This window comes from Mastigoproctus giganteus, chromosome 9 (assembly GCF_048544385.1).
Source record: "Mastigoproctus giganteus isolate SK-2022 chromosome 9, ASM4854438v1, whole genome shotgun sequence".
Taxonomy (NCBI): Eukaryota; Metazoa; Arthropoda; class Arachnida; order Uropygi; family Thelyphonidae; genus Mastigoproctus; species Mastigoproctus giganteus.
This window is the reverse complement of record NC_143583.1, coordinates 167,677,919-167,694,550: the sequence shown is the minus strand read 5'-3', so window position 1 is coordinate 167,694,550 and position 16,632 is coordinate 167,677,919. Positions and strand designations below refer to the sequence as shown.

The window sequence follows — 16,632 nt, the reverse complement described above, 5'->3', positions numbered from 1 at the left end:
CAAATATAGAGGCCGTAGCTATGTCTTTCAGTAGGGTTTCTTCTGTCTGCTCAATCTATTTGCCACCCGGGAACGACATCCACCAGTCAGACTGTGATGATTTCATTATGCAATTACCATCCCCTTTTCCATTATTAGAGGGTTTCAATAGACATTCTGTAGGGTAGTGCTGCCATCAATGGAAGGGGTCGGACTATCAAACATATGCTCGAAACAGTGACCTGCTCCTTCTAAATGTGGGTTCTGATGCCTTCAACATGTCTACCCATGCTTTTACTGCTATAGAGCTCTGTATGTTCCCCTTTACTCTTCCCTGTTTGTACATGGGAAGTTCAAGAAAACCTTTACAATAGTGATCATTTCCCCATGGTAACCACCATTTTCATTGTTTAGGATATCTCACAGTAGAAGATTGATCATGCTGACTGGAATGCCTTTAAGCATCTGGCAATGTTTAATACCATCACAATTAGCCAGGAGCCAATTAATGACACAGTTAAGTACATCACAGAAAATATTGTCCAAGTAGCAGCAGCAAGAAACGCACAAAACAAAATGTGGATGGTATTTTGTGAACATCCTACCACAGAAAATCGAACAGCTTTGGCACATGTATGTTTGGTTATTTTCTGTCACCAATTTTCTGTCACCAAAGGTCATCTGGGACAAAGTCTGGAATATGAAGAGCAAATACACATCACACCCTTCATCAGTCCTACAGCATAATGATGTGCAATTGCCAACACTCTTAGAGGATATTGCTGAAGTGTTTGCCAAAACATCGTACACCCCAGAGTTTCTGGCCCTCAAGCAGAAATCTGAAAAACAGCAACTGAAACTCTCCTCCAATGGCTGTGAAGGCTACAACCAGCCTTTTATACAGTGGGAACTGAAAGCAGCAAGTGCTATTAGCACAGATATCTATTTATGAGATGATTAAACATCTTTCATTGGAATCTGTGGATTATCTGCTCTGTCTCTACAATAGAATATCTCAAAGGGCAGTTTCCAGACTCCTGGCACAAAGCAGTCATACTTGCTGATCCAAAAATACCAAATAATTACGGTCCTATAGCTCTGACCAGCTGCTTGTGCAAGAACGTGGAAAAATGGTAGACTCAAGTGGTATCCAAAAGCTAATGACCTCTTTTCCAGGACACATTGTGGCTTCCAAAGGAACAGGCCAACACTTGACCATTTAATCCAACTGGAAACCTCTATTTGTGATGCTTTCCTGAAACACGAACACCAGGCATCGGTCTTCTTTGATATGGAAAAAGGCATATGACACAGCTTGGAGATTCGGAATTTTAAAAGACATAATTTGTCTTAGGGGACACATTTTCATCTTTATTAAAAACTTCCTTTCCAACCAGTCATTCCAAGTTTGTATAGAATCCATGCTCTCTCTCAGCCATTTACCAAGAAGAGGGAGTTCCACAAGAATCAGTTCTAAGTGTTAATGCTTTTTGCTATAAATGTTAATTCTATTACTGAACAACTTCCTCCAGCCATAAACAGTGCCCTCTTTGTAGATGACTTTAGCATTTTTTCAGTCTTGCAATATGAGAGTCATCAAAAGGCAATTGCAGCATGGCCACATCAGCTCTTGTTTCTGATTCTTGCCTCAGAAAACTGTTTGCATACATTTTTGTTGTAAACAGAACCCCAGCTCTGACAACATCATTCTAATAACTTTTTGGGCCTTATATTCAATAATAAGTTGCCACCTACCACATATTGGTCATCTGTGGACAAAATGCACAAGGGGACTGAACCTCATGCATTCCATCTTGTCCAATAATGGGGGAGCCAGAGCAGATCACTGCAGTTTACTCTGCCTCAGTTATGCAGTTACCTGATCTAAATTATATTATGGGTCCCAAGTGTTATACATCAGCAAGAAACAGTGTACTATGATGGCTACACCCAATTCACGATCAAGCTCTCCTCATTGCTACTGGAACATTTTGAACATCCTCTGTCCAGGGTTTACACGTTGAATCGCCCAACTCCCAGAATTTGGTGTTTTCCTTTTTGGCAATATAATGCTCAGTTAAATGTTTCTAACAAACTTGAAGGGAGTTTAATAGTATTAAAAGTAACAAGTGATGCAAGAAAGCAAGCTTCTACTACATTAGGGTGGGGGGGAAAAAAACACTTCCCATATCACCTGTATCTCTTCTGACATTGTCTAGTTCTTTTTTCAAACTACACAGCTCTGCTATACTGGATGGGGGTTTGTTCCAACAATCAACTACCAACTGACTGAAGGCAAATTTTCACGCATGTGCTATGCAACATCCTTCTTCAGTTTAAATTTATGCTCCCTCATGTTTAGTCTGAGCAAAAAGAAAGATTCCATCAGCACTGAGCTTACTCTATCCATTCAAAGGTTTAAACACCTCAATCTGACCTTGCCGGTGCCTAGTCTCAATACCCTTTAGTTTTCTTGCTAATCTTGTTGCTCTTCTCTGTACCCATTATAACAGGCCTGTGTCCTTCCTGGCAGCATGTCAGCACTACTCAGAGAACTTCATATCTGACAGCACAGTTCCCACCAGATCTCTTTTCACTCTTCAATACCCCGAGTGTGGTGCCACATAGTTGGTACATTGATACTCCCTATATGAAGTATCTTGCATTTGTCAATATTAAACTTCAACTGACACATCTCAGTTGAAGTGTCTTCCTACTTTGTCTAGATCTTGATATGCTTTCTTCAAAACATTAATAAATATAGACAACGATAGGCCTAACACTCAACTCTGGAGACTCTACTAATAATATTAGTCTAAGAAGAGCAGTGTCATTGATGGCTACTGTCTTCTCCCACTCAACCATCTCTTCATCCATAGCAGTAACTTACCCTTAATGCAACAGTGTCAAAAGTTTTTCTGAAATTCAAGTATATGATGTCCTTTGTTATTGTGTCATAGTATCCAGTCAGACTGGCTAGACAAGATTAATAATTGACAAACCCATACTATGACTGCAGTATAACTGCACTCCTGTCTAGATGGTCCCACATTATTTCTTTAACCATTGACTCCACTTCCATTTTTTTCCCATGGAACAGATCTGTAATTACTCATATCACTCTTTGATTCCCTTTTGTGAATTGTGGATACATTCACACATCTCCAGTCCACAGGGACCTCACCTAACTCCAACAATGTTCTTATAATCATGGCTAAAGGTTTGCTTTTTCTCTTTTGCTGCTACCTTTAACATAATTGGAGATTTCCCATCCACCCTAGGTGCCTTTTTTACTTTTAGCTTGAACAATTTCTCTTCTCACTTTCCTCTGTTATCACAAAATTATTCAACTCCCTGTTAGAACCTTGCACAGTTCCAGCATCCCCATCTCTAAAAAAAAAATTTATCATGTGAATGTAATGAAAAATACCTAATCAGTTTGTCGACAACCTGAGCAGGATCATCAGTAGTTAAACCCACATCTGGTGGACTGATATGATTCATCCCTTTCTTTCTAGTGTTTAAAATAAGTAAAGAAGAAAAATGCATGTGACCTTGATTACAGACTAGTTTATATCTAATGTAGGCATCTGTATTGCTTGATAATTTATATGCATCTTCTTCTCTGCCACAAGTCTCGCCAGTGTCTGACATCCACTTAGGTCTAAGCCTTGAAGAAAAGCCCAAAAATGCCTCTGCCCTTTTCAATCCAGATTGGAAAAGTTGGCAGCAAAAGTGTTTAAACAATAAAAAAAAAAACAAGCTGTATTTACCTTGACTTTATTGGTTGACCATTAAAGTCAAGGTAAATTATGATTTAGAATCATAGTGCTTCTATGACTATATCCCTGAATACTTCCCGTGGAGAATTTGCTGTTGGTAACACCATCCGTTGGTCTCAACTGTATAGAATTTAAACCAGGGGTTCTTAATCTGGTGCTCACAAGCACCATTGTGCTCTTTAAAAAATAAATTTTGCTCGTGACCAATCCTAAAATCTGTGCTTGTGAGTACCTTCGCTTAAGCTAAAAAATTTATTTATAAATCTTTGTATTTAAAAAAGGTGCTTTCTATTTCTCAACTTTCCACAACTCAACTAATCTACAAAAATCCATGCCATTCTTTGCTAGAAAATCCTTTTTGTTAGTGATTGGAGGGAAATTATATACTTTGTGACATTTCAATCTCTAAAATGGAGAAAGTTTGGCACTTTGGTATTCTTAAAAAATTTTTCTTATTAATTATTAATTTGACATTTATTTAGTAAGAAAAATTTTACGAAATACTTTGTTGAGAGTACGATCATTTTTGCCGTAGTGTTGCTACAGACTGAGAATACTACTACCTCATGCAGTTCTGTTTCTAATTTTAACAGGTTTCTTCTGGATTTTGCTCAGTTGCCCTGCTCCAATAGGTACCATATATGCATAGTGCTGATTTTAAGGTGATGAAAGTATTATAGTAAGAAATCTTTTGATTTTATGTGCAAATGCTTAAATGTATTTTCTTTTAATAGATTTAACTAGAGTTACTAAACCCTTTCAAAGTGCATAAGTTTTTAAAAAGAAACCAAAACGACCATGATAAGGAAAAAAATGATGCGCTAACACTACCTTCACAGTCGTCTGATTTAGAGCTACATGTTTCAAATGCAGAGAAACAAAAAATTAAAAAGTATGCATTTCAGTCCTTTTGGTAATAGATAATAGTAGTGGGTCAGGTGTGTTTGGCTGGCTATTGAAGTTGAATTGTGAAAGACATTACCAAATATGCCATAGGAATTTTCATGAAGCTTTTCCCCAATTTAGTGATATTAGAAAGGCTGAACTTCAAGAAAAAAACGAAACTTGAAAGACAGAAAAATATTTTTAATTTAAGTCAAGCTAATAGTAGTAAAGTACAGTATTAGCGAATGAAGTTTCATTTATAATTGCAACGAATTCATTGCCTTACTCTAGTGGAGAAATAATAAAAAAATTGTGTAGTGTCATCATTAGAAGTGCTTGCTAGTGTCTTACCAGAAAAACAGAAAGCTACCTCGATTAGCTCTGCCAAAAATATTTCTTTGAGTAATGATACAGTTTCAAATCGAGTTCATAGAATGGCAGATGTAATATTCCATGAATTATTAGGTAGAATCGAAAGTTGTGTATATTTTTCAGATGTGTGTGGATGAAGTTAATTCAAGACCAAAATGTGCCGATATCGGGGCCATTAATAAACGATAAGGCTATGGAGTACGCATCTTTTCTGGGGTATAAAACATTCCAAGCCAGTTCTGGTTTGCTGGATGGAAGAAGAAATGAATCACTTATAAGTTTATCAAGTGGAAATCTGCTGTACACCAATGGAAACAGTGAAAGGAGTGAAGGTGGAGTTGGGTTTCTGGTCCATAAAGATTTTAAAAACAGCATTTTGGAATTCAAAAGTACATCACCAAGGGTGTCAAGACTAATGCTAAAGATTATAATGATTTATGCACCAACATCGAGCCATGATGAAGAGGTTGAAGAAATGTACACCGAAATTGAGTCTTCTAGAAAACCCACTACACTATTATTATGGGGGACTTCAATGCTAAGGTTGGAAAAAGGCAAAACAGCGCAGAAAGAGGAACTATAGGAAATTTTGGAATTGGTGAAAGAAATAAGAGGTGAAAGACTTGTGGAATTTGCAGAATCTCAAGGATTGTCAGTAATGAACACTTTTTTTCAAGAAAAGGGTGAACAGAAAGTGGGCATGGAAGAGTCCAAGTGGATTAACAACTAATGAAATCTACTTCATCCTCACTAACAGAAGATATATTGTGAATGATGTTACCGTCCTGAATAAGGTAAATGTTGGAAGTGATCACAGAATGGTAAGATATATACTTGATATAGATGTAGGAAAGGAAAAAACTGACTCGAGTAAATAATACAAAGGTCTTTGAAATAACAGAGGAGGAGAAAAAGCAGTATGTACTGGAACTTAAGAACAAGTTTGAGCTTCTGCAGACTGCTCAGGACCAAGATATCAACGAGGAATATTACAACTTTCTGAAAGTGATAAAGCCCAAGAAGCCTATAGGGAAACAGAAATCCAAAGAAGAAAAAATAAGTCAAGAAACACTTGTCATAATGAACCGAAGACGACAAATGAAGAGCAAGAAAAACACTGACAGGGAGAAAATTGAGTATACTGAGTTATGCAAAGCCATTAGAAAGAGACTCAGAGGGGACATAAGAAGATTTAACACAAGAAAAGTAGAACAAGCATTAAGAAAATAAAGGATTTAAATCGGCAGCCATGAGCAGTAATGCAGAAAGACAAATGATACTGAAACTGAAGAATAGCGATGGTGTACTTATAAACAGCAGAGAAGGCATAATTCAAATAGCAGAAGACTACTATAGAGAATTATACAAGGAGTGAGGGAATGATACCAGCAGTGGGGAGGATGGATTGCAAAGTAGCAACACATACGACATACCCGATATTCTTCCTGATGAGGTAGAACATGCATTGAAGAAAATGAAGAATCGGAAAGCCCCGGGGGAAGAGGAAGAGACATAACACAAAAACTGGCAAGGCTCTCACAAAGTGCATTTGAAAAGGTGTGATGCCTAAGCAGTGGAATAATGCAATCATAGTTTTGCTGCATAAGAAAGGAGATAAATCAGAAATTATAGACCAATTAGCTTGTTATCCCACATCTACAAGTTGTTCACAAGGGTCATTACTAACAGATTAGCAAGAATACTTGATGAGAATCAACCGAAAGAGCAAGCTGGCTTTAGGACAGGATTCTCAACTATGGATCACCTTCATGTAATATCACAGCTAATGGAGAAAGCAAATGAATATAAAACACCATTATGCCTGGCATTTGTATATTATGAAAAGGCATTTGACTCCATACAGCATAAGGCAATGTTTCGGGCACTGGAAAGACAAGGTATAGATACCCCATATATTATGATTTTGAAGAAAATATATGAGAGTGCTACCTCCTTTATTAGACTAGACAAAGACAGCAGCAAATTTAAAATCGAGAAAGGAGTTCGACGGGGAGACACAATATCTCCGAAGCTGTTTACTGCTGCCCTTGAGGAAGCTTTCAGAAGATTAGACCGGTCGCAGAAAGGAGTCAATGTGAACGGAGAGTACCTAAACCATTTACGATTTGCAGATGACATTGTGGTCATAAGCCATGATCCCAAAGAATTAGAGGAAAATCTTAATCAGTTATGCACAGTTAGTAGGGATTTTGGACTAAAGATGAATATGGCTAAAACAAAAGTAATGATGAACAAGTATGCCACTGAAAGGGAAATAATGATTGAAGGAGCAGTAATTGAAAAGGTGGAGACATACTTATCTGGGACAAGTTATTAGCTGTAATAATGATAAATGGCTGGAAGTCAAGAGAAGAATAAATTTTGGATGGATAGCATTCGGGAAATATAGTCACATACTGAAGAGCAATATCCCAGTTTGTCTGAAATGTAAAATAATGAACCAATGTATACTCCCCACCATGACTTATGGAAGTGAAACTTGGGCACTCGCCAAAAGAATGGAAGAGAAGCTGAGAACTACACAGCGAAGAATGGAACTAATTATATTGGGAATCAGACTGTTAGATAAGAAGAGAAACACATGGATTAAGCAGCAAACTCAAGTAAAGGACATTCTTATCAAAACTAAAGAACTAAAATGGTCTTGGGCAGGACACATAGCTCAAAGACATGATGACAGATGGACTAAGAAAATAACAGAATGGTACCCAAGAGGAGCTAGAAGAAAACCTGGAAGACAAAGGTGAAGATGGATAGATGAAATTAATGAGTTTTTAGGTAGTAAATGGATGGCCAGTGCTCAAAACAGAAGGAACTGGAAAGTTGCTGGAGAGGCCTTCTTCCTGCAGTGGATTGAAAATGGCTGATGATGATGATGGTTTACTTGAAAAGGTTATTTCTGATGAAAGTGGATTTGCAATCTAAGAACACTATACCCATTGGAAAGAAACAGTTTTGAAAAGAAAAAAAATTTTGAATAGTGGATTTTAAATTTCAGTAGAAAGATGAAAGAAAACAGAAAAATCATGTTGATTGTCAACATCTGCTCTGCCCACCTTCACTCAGTAATTTCAAAACTTACAAGTGCAAAGCTTATTTTCTTCCCTCCGAATACCTCGTCTAAATTGCAGCCAAAGGGCCAGGGATATGAAAATGTACTACTGTAGGCACATACTGAGAATAGAAACCAACCAACCTATAGATTCTGTTATAGATTTGCATATCAGATTGGTAAAAGTGTGGAGTTAAGATGTAATGGAAACAACGATTAAGAATTGTTTTGTAAAAGCAGGTTTTGCTAAAATGCTAATTAACAGTGATGAAAGGGATGAACTACTACAAGACAAGACATTGAGCAGTCTTGGGAAGAATTACAAGCGAGGTTTGATCAGTGAAGAAATTGTTCTTGACAAATTTTTAGGAGTTGATAATTATGTCATAACAACTGAATATCCGAGTGACTCCAACATTTTTCAGAGTATTCAAAGAATTAGTGACAATACCGACGATGAATTGGACGAAAATGAGGGCAATATACCTTCCGAACAAGAAATGTTGGCAGCATTTGAACTTTGTGTCGAGGCCTTCAGTGGGAAGAAAATATAACAGAAAATATATTTGAGTGCTTAAACAAATGCAAACATTTTTATGAACGGTGTGCAGTATAATCCAGTTTACAATAAAAAATAACCAAATATTTTACAACAATTCTTAACTATAATATATTGTGTGCATCATGCTAGTAGGTTAAAAAATTTCTGTTTAACGATTTTTTTTCAAGGGAATGATTGACTTCATTATATAGAGGTCCAACTGTGTATATTCAGGTTCAGGTTGATTAGCAAGAATTAAGTGAGTTAAGTAAGGAAAATCTAGTGCTGAGCATGCAAAGAGAAAAGTTAAAAAACATCCAGGCTTTCTCTTCATTTTTTCCCTTTCTTACTCTGTGTGGATGAGAAGGGGAAAGAATTAAGAAAGATAGCTGTAGATAGAGGTTACATGTCTGATGAGAGAGGGGAGAAGAGTGTAAAAGTCCTGTCTCAGAGTCTAGGTAAATGCACATGGAATTTACATGATGATAGTTAGATGGTGAATAGTTAATCACACTTATGAATTCAGATGGACAGAAATTCTGAAAAGGGAAGACTACAATAATAGGTCATCATGGAAGTGTTTCTAAAAAAAGTAAATCATTTAAATGCTTGATGCTGTGTACATTAGTACAGAAAAGGGTTCTGTATACAGAATTTCTGCCCACCTGAATTTGCATGGCTAAACTATTCGTCACAGTGAATGCTATACTTGTTTACCAAGAACTCTAAGATGCTATTTTTTGCTTTGCTCTGATGTCTAACTGACAGATGCATCTGTTTTATGGTTACCTTATTTCATACTTTCCCATTCTCAACTATACACATATGCTGTATTTCCCAAATAATTAAGATTTAAAAGACAACAATAGATAACTATTTTGGTACTTTTGACTTAGAGCAATATGACATTTGTTTTTAATGTTGAACTATTTTCCATGCATTATATGCAGTCAGAAAAGTGTGGATTGTGCTTAAATTTATTTCAAAAAAAAATTTTAATAAGAAAAAAAAAAAAAACTACCAATACTCATTTGTGGGTGTAGAAGGGTTTAGAAAAAAATGTACATAATTTATAAAAATATCAATAATGGAATAGTGTTACGTGTAATTAAAATTACACAATAATTAATTGTTAATATTTTTGTATTAAGTTATTTACATTCAAAAACTGAAATTGCACCTGACCTGCATTGCAGGTACACAAATTAAAAGATCAAAACATAGCAAGCTCTAATAGAATTCCTGTAAAAAAACAGGATGGGGTGGTTGTCCCTACTTGTAAAATCAGCCTTACATTCAAAACAATGAATGTGCTGGCAAAAGCTTGGTGCCCAAAGTGCCAAGGTCTGACCTTACATTCCTAACTTGGTAACTGCCAAAAATTTTGTCACTCATAAACAGCCTGCAAAGGTTTACCATCTGTACTTCATTTAGATCAGAGGAACACATTAAATTGTACCACTCAAATCCAAAGTGCAAGGTAAATAAAGAGCTTTTTCAAAGAACTGCATCCACTGGAAAAGAGAAATTTTCAAAAGTATAAAATTGAGTCAGTCTTTCAAGAGGCAACAAAAAAAAAAAAAAAAATTGTTACCTGCTAAATCATTGACATATGCACCAGTAGTTAAAAAGCTACATCCTATGGCTGTTCAGTCCCTCCTGATACTTCAACAGCTGATTGGGTAAGATCATTATTTCCTCAGCAAGGAAATTCTCCACAGCAACATGTTACACATTCTGTGATTGTGCTACTAATGATACCTAGGGATAAAAATCCTACTCCAAAACAGACAGAATGAACTAGAAGCTCTGAGGTGGACAAAAAGCACATACCTGATACTGATCAAAACTCATATCAAGCTAATGCATATGAAATTCACTGAGATGCTAACAATACTGACTTTGATATGATCAGCAAATTTGATGCTTTCACTAATCTTTGAAAATTAAAACAGAAAGGATTTGCCACAAAATTCTGAGGACTACTTGTAATTGGTCCATTTTGAGCAACTGTCCATCTATAACTATTTTGTCTTCTACTAAATAACTATCTCCATATCCATTGTAGCACTATACTAAGACAGTACCGCATCAAAGGCCTTTTTAAAATCTAGTATTATAAAACAATGCAAGGAAGCAAGCTGACTTTTTCTGCATCTGCCAAGAAAAGAAATTCTTTAGCACTCATACCTTTCCTATTGGGAAAAAAATGGCTAACCATTTCCATTTAACTTTACTAAACTCTCTGCCTCTACCGCTGTGGCAGGCAGTTTTGCAATACACTGCCCAAAAGTAAACTCCACGAGATCCAGTCTACTGTTACTTCCCAAAATTTTGAATTTGTGAGCTCTATTCTTGTCTTCTTCCGGTGAAAATATACATACTCCCTCATTCATTTTACTGATTCCCTTCAGCACCTTACATACCATTATCAGGGTTCCCTCCCCCAAGATGTGGTGCAGTCCACACCTTCTAAGCCATTCTTCATGTGGGCATCAGGTTAATACCCCTCATCAATCTGGTTTCCCTTCTTTGAACTCTTTCAGTGCATTTCTTCAAGTGTGGCCTCCAAGACCTGAACACAATATTCTAAATGCAGTTCTGATGACATCCTTTTTCCTTACTTGTGAAGATCCTGTATATCAGTATTTCTGAACCTGTTGTCTTTGTAACTTACAAATGTGGACTCTGGGACATGAGGCAAAAAAAAAAAAAAACAAAGCTTTTGTTTGTAGTGGGCAACAATCCCTTTTATAATGACAGCAGATACAAGTATGCTTATAATGACCTAACATATATTACACAGATTAATTATAAATATTGCATTTAAAGAATGCTATTAATATAATTACATGTATAAAAGTATAGTTTAATATTTTTTGTAGATCCACATCTAAAAAAATAAAGTTGGGAAACAGTGCTATATATATCATCTAACTAAAATATAAAAGTTATCTCTTGCATTCAATTCTTCCGTGGCTCTCTTATAATATTGTTATTATTGAGGTAACCCTGTACCACACACTTCATATATTCCATAATTTTTCACACCACACAAGACAGACTAAAGTCAGTAGTTGCTCTCTTAGAACCCCCTTTGCCTTTGTGTATAAAGAAAGAAATTTGTACATCTTTCCAGTTGTCTGGAACTGCTTCTATCATCATAGATAAAGAGTTTAGCATTCATCTTTTCTTGCTTATTTTTTTTGCTAAAGACTGTTTAATGCTGCATAATTATGTTCAACTACCAAATTAATCCCCTCCCAGAAAAATATATATGCTTGTGTGGATATATGAGTGAAGAGCTTGTTCAACTCATCAGCCAGGGTCATCTTTTCTGATCTTAGTGCTTTCTTGTTAATCGTTTTCCGTTTAGCATTCACCTGTGGAAAGAGTTCTGTCGTTCTTGAACTTCTCTGCCATAATCTGTGAGAAGAGTTACAAATTCTGAGATTGCACCTATTCAGAATCAGAGCTATTAGCAACAGGTTTCCATTTTGAAACAACAGCCTCCACACATACCTCTTGCAACATACTATCCACTTTATAAATATAGGTGGTAGGTCAATAAATAAGACATTATAAGCTATAATATCTTTATTATCTGAGATATCATAACCATATTTCACATACATAAAATACCACTCAATGTAAGGACCAACACAAACACTGCATATCCTCCAGCATTCTTTCCAGACAGTGAATGCACTTTGGTAAAAATCAGAGGCTGATGTTTACACCCATGTTTTAATGTCAAAAATGAATTCCATATAACTCTCCAACACATTACCATGTAGTAGTATGGGTGAGGCATTATGCTCCACCCCAGCTGGGTGCTGTGTGTAGCCTTGCATTATCCTGATGAAACTTGATGTCCTGCCAATTCAGTTTGGGTCTTTTGGTTCTCAGATAGCTCGATTAAGCTTTTCCAGGGAGAAGTAGTATCTTTCTTTGTCGATGGTTATTCCACTTTCCAAGAAATTGATAAAAATGATGCCAGAAGAAGATGGCCATAACCTTTGTCGACAATTGGGAAAGTTTTTACTTTTGCCAGATGAGTCCATTTCATGGATTGTCGGATTTGGCGCATTATAGCCTTAGTTGCTAATGCGCCAAAAAAAACCCAAATCAAATCATGGATTGTCGTTTGGTTTGTGTGTCATAATGGAAAAGCCATGTTTCATCATGTGATGACTCCTTTAAAGCAGTTAGGACTGCCAGAATCAAATCTTCACAGATCGCTTTCCTCGCAGCCATCATCTCTTGCATGAGCAGCTTAGGCACAGACTGTGAACAGATCTTTCTGTATCCCATTCCATTGATGATGGTCAGAACACTTCTCTTTGATATTTTTGCATTGCCTGTCACTTGTATGGGGATTATGCATCTGTCATTTTGAATAAGCTAGTCATTGATTTCTCCATTTTCACTGTTTGTGACAGACCATGGCTTTCTGGCTCTTGGTTTGTCCTTGATGTTGAAATTACCTCCCTAACCCGTTGGAGTCACCCGTGGACGTTACTTTGATTGATTGTCTGGTCTCCATAGACTACCAGGAGTCTCAGTGTATAGATGTGGCCAACTGTTTGCCCAATTTGAACAGGAACTCCACTTTGCCCATTCATATCTTCAGTTATAAAACACCAGTGCATTACTTATATAATGACTGGCCTTGTATGTGCAACAGACCATTTTTATATGCTCTTCAGTATAGAGGTTGTAGCAATTTCACTTTAAATTGCATGGATGGTTGGGTGGCTGTTCTAGTAATGTACCTTTAGTGGCAGTTAATTCTGCTTGTGCAGAGTGCATTCAAGCATTATACTGTAGTAGAAACTTTAGTTTATTCAATATCCCTGCTCCTTTCCTGAACAGCATCTCTCAAATGATACCATAGTTACAGCAAATGAGCATCAGTTCACAATTTGGTCTCATCCTCTTCAAAAAAGTTCCATATTCAAATTCATAACATCTGTGTTTGGTTTGGCTTACTGAGGTTCATCCTTAACAGGTCACCTTGTTATCCTTAAAATGTCTCCCCTACATGAATACAGATACACCACTTATCACATCCAGTCCATAAGCTTGCCACTTTTCCTAGCTTCTCACAAATATGCCTTTGCCTCAAAGCATATGAAATATCATTTGCATTTGCCATTGAAAAACATACTTTGTGATTTGCAAATATAAACAATTAGGTTTAATTGCAACTTGCATGTTGCTAACCAACATCTTTAAGTACTGCCAGCCATTCCATTGCAGCACAGCCAGTCTCAGAATTTTTCAAACACCTCTCGTACTTTATAGCATTTCATATAAATGCAAGGTTTCAACTGACCTACATTCATAAAAAATAAAAGGGGAAAAAAATTGCAAAAATTGGTATAATTTTTAGATTCATCATTCAATACTTACTGCAAAAAACATCCACAAGTGTAAAAACAACTAAAACTATTGCAATACAGTATGGAATAATTTAACCTTCATAAAAATTTTAAATGAAATTGCATTTTGCACAAAGTGCAAAAAACAAGAAAAATATGAACAATTATTTGTGGATGCTTAAGTAGTTACACTTATAGCATCATTTTCAGTAATAAGGGGAAAAAATTCACCCTACTCTAATGAAGATTTCACATTTTGGTTCACATTTTGGACTGGTTGTAACTTTTTAATATATTATTGTTTAAAAAAAAAAAAATGATCAAGAAATGCTTTTTGTGTTCTGTTGTAATCAAGTTTCTTTTGTTGAACACTTACAAACATGATTTGTTTATTTTTAGTTATCTGTAATACACTTGATCTTAGCATGCTTTCCTGTGCTATTTCTAATAGACATAATTCCCACAGTATTTCTTTTATATTATATGTGATGTTATTCCTGTTAACTGACAAACTGGACATTTCTGATTACAGTTATCACTAATAAACTGTATTTGAGGTTTTGGAAACTTATTTTGTTCTAGGAGTGCCAGTTAAGGCGATTTGAAATTCACTGCCTATTTTTTGAAAGTTATTGTTGGAGTACTATGCAACATAAAAGATTTAATCAAACAATGCGTGTTAGACAAGTTTTAACTATTTACTTAATACATTCAAATCAACAGGCATTCTCAATAAAAAAAATCCATCAATCAAATCAGGACTCCTTGCAGGCCACTGTTGGTTCATGCCTACCCTTCCCTTTTTTAGGGAAATTATTAAGTCAGTTGCACAGAATACTGAAAGTATGGTGGAACAGTGTCATTAAGATCATTTCCTGCACATTTGAAAATGCACAATCAAGATGTGCCATAGTCGTATGGTTCAGAATTTTGAAGCATAGTGAGGTATCTTTTTGAACATTGTATCAGATAAAATGTGTGGGCTGAAAATTCTGTTGTGCACCATATTGTCATTTTGGGACATCTCTGGTTCTTTCCCACCACTTCTGTGCAGATTAGTCTTCTCTAGTAATGGCTGTTGCCACTTAAGTTCCACTTTAGTTCTGTTTTCAAAAGTTTTCTCTGCTTAATAGATTTATTAAGGCTTTTAAAAAAAAAAAAGCATGTAGTGGCTTAATGGTCTCATCTGATGTGTGATCTTTCACCGCACGTTCTGTTAGCCACAGAAATATTGCATTCCTTCCTTGATCAGTAGCACGGATACTCAGTTTTCCAGCCATTACATATCTATAGTGTTGGATATTAAATGGTATAATTCTTTAATAAGCATAATTTGGTAAATATATTTTGTCATTTTGCACCTCTCCAGCAGCATTTTAAAAATAAGTTGTGATTTTCATTCATCCTGTGTGTATGCAAATAATTCACATTCTAAAATTTATTCACACAAGATATTTATATATTGGAATTTCTTCTGTCACACACACACACAGGGTGGTTATAAAAAAAAAATTTTTAAAAATTCACTTCCAGTTTTTTTAGGTCTTATCTCTCTCAGAATAAAAATTGAAATGACATATTCCATATTAGGCATACGTTTGAGATTCTGATGTTAGATTGCATAGTTCAAGTTTGTGCCACCAAGTGCAAGATGACTATGAAAAGGTAAAATAAACCAACACAAAAAGAAGAAAATTATCAGAAAATGTTTTTACCATTACAGGCTTCACATAACATTCCTTCAATAACTACCACTAATATTTACAACAATATAACTAATATTTACTTGCAGTCCTGTTGTGCAGACTCCTGTATAAATTCTAGACTTCAGCTATTCCCAATACCAGAATTTTGCTGGTTTTAAGTCCAACAAAGAGGAGAGACAAGTGATTGGATCTTATCCACAAATAAGTGTTCATTAAGGATATCCTTAGCTTGTCAGTCAACAAGTAGAAGAGCACCATCTATCCTGAAAATGACCTTTGTTAAACTCTTTACTGTGCATGGCACCACTAGGTAACAATTAGTGGTACCATGCTGTTATGATAGTGCACATTTGTGTTCATTAATTCCTCAAAAGCAGGAACACACACCAAACTTTTACATCTTGAAAAGAAGTTTGTGTGGATTTGATACAAAATGACAATTTTGTATGTTTCACAATTATTTTATACTATTTTACAAAGTGAAACTACTTCATGTGGCCATAGCACAGTTTGTAAGAAGTCATGGTGTTGAAGTCAATGTGTGCCATAGTCACGTGCTTAAACCTGACAGAAGTTATACAAAAACTTGTTTATGAATGTGGATACAAGCACTTCCAATAATGAGAAATGGCACAGGTACTAGTGGCATTTTTAGATTGGTACTTTCTGCAGTGAACATCAGCGACAATTTTCAGGACAGTACATGGTCATCCTATACATCAAATATCATACGTGCTACCCATGGTCTCAAACTGCTCATGGCTTTACTGAAACATGGACTATGAAGGAAATTCTACATATGTCAGTTTTCTCACATGTACTAATGCTAACTCTCCACATTCTCAGTTTTGTTCTTTGTAAATGTTAATAATTATTCTACTGGCACAAACTCGCATTATGTAAATGTAAC

General features: G+C 35.9%; 1 protein-coding gene across 2 annotated transcripts in view; it reads left to right on the top strand.

Annotated features, from left to right (window-relative positions):
- Window positions 1-16,632, top strand: part of RabX6 (RAS oncogene family member RabX6) — a 72,841-nt gene that overhangs the window by 55,277 nt on the left and 932 nt on the right. The window lies entirely within an intron of this gene.